Genomic DNA, 1,388 nt, shown 5'->3' with positions numbered 1-1,388 from the left:
TGTAAACGAGATGGTGATGAAGTTGTATGAGAAAATATAGCATAACTCACTATTCATTACTTACACAGACACAAACAATATATATTGCCATACCATAATGATTTATTAGGAAAATATTTGGAAAATACAAATTTACAAAACTTACACACACACACACACACACACACAAAATAAATTAATGCAAACTTTCTGAGTTGTGTTCTGGCTTTTTTAGCTGTATTTAAGTTGCATTCTGATGTTTTCGTACAAATAAAGAAAAACTTAAGATTTTAGATTGTTGTGCTTAGGCATGGGCCGGTATGAGATTTTGGCGGTATGATAACCTTAAGCAAAAATACCACGGTTTCACAGTATTGTGGTTTTGCCATTGCTACACTAAAATGTGTTATTTTCAGACGTATACAAACAACAACTTTTTAACTGGACATAATACATTTTATTTTTAAGCAACATACAACATGTATGCTGAGTGAAAATATAGCCTTTGAATTATAATTTTCTTTCAAAAAAATATTTTTTTGTAATACATATTAAATGTAAATTACACGACTTAAAGGTACATTGTGTAAATGTTAGGGACATCTAGTGGTGAGGTTGCAAATTGCAACCACTGGCCTAGTTCACGGCTCACCCCTCGCTTTTAAAACACATAGAGAAGCTACGGTAGATACGACAAACATGTCATCGTCGGAGACAACTTAGTATGAAAATTGTCCTTTAAGGGCTTCTGTAGAACAATGGCAGCACAAAATGGCGACTTCCATGTAAGGGGGTGTATGTAGATAAAAAGGTCTCGTTCTAAGTTAATAAACACATAACGGTTCATTATGAAAGGTCTTTATACACCCCTGATAATATAGTTTTGTATATTATTTTGCATTTCTGTCAAAAGATCCTTCTAAAAACTACACACTGCACCTTTAATGATTTAATATATTTTGTGTAAACTCAGCTCATACCTTGCAAATGGTATTACAAAAAATGTTAGTGGTTTTGAAACCTTGACTCTTTAAAACTTCGGTATACCTTGAAACCGGTAACCGGCCCATGCCTAGTTGTGCTAAAACCCAACAACCATGTTTGTATTGCAATTTTAAGCATTTCAGTTCAAATCATTATAAAAATATAGATTTAATAACAATTCAAATTATAGCCACAATGTGCCTGCCTAGAATCACAAAAATATAACACTGGTACAGCATGTATATCTTAATAAAAAGGGTATAATTTGGAAAATAGTTTCAAACTCACTTCATAAGAAAATATGTTTCCAAAAAATACTCCAAATTTTTCCATCGTCCTTATTTAAGTAATCAAAAACATCCTTCAAACAGCAGGGAATGTGCTTGAGAAAAACAACAGCCGTATAAAAACACTTCATTGTCATC

The sequence above is a fragment of the Misgurnus anguillicaudatus genome, chromosome 24, assembly GCF_027580225.2.
Source record: "Misgurnus anguillicaudatus chromosome 24, ASM2758022v2, whole genome shotgun sequence".
Taxonomy (NCBI): Eukaryota; Metazoa; Chordata; class Actinopteri; order Cypriniformes; family Cobitidae; genus Misgurnus; species Misgurnus anguillicaudatus.
Note: the sequence above shows the minus strand (reverse complement) of the source record.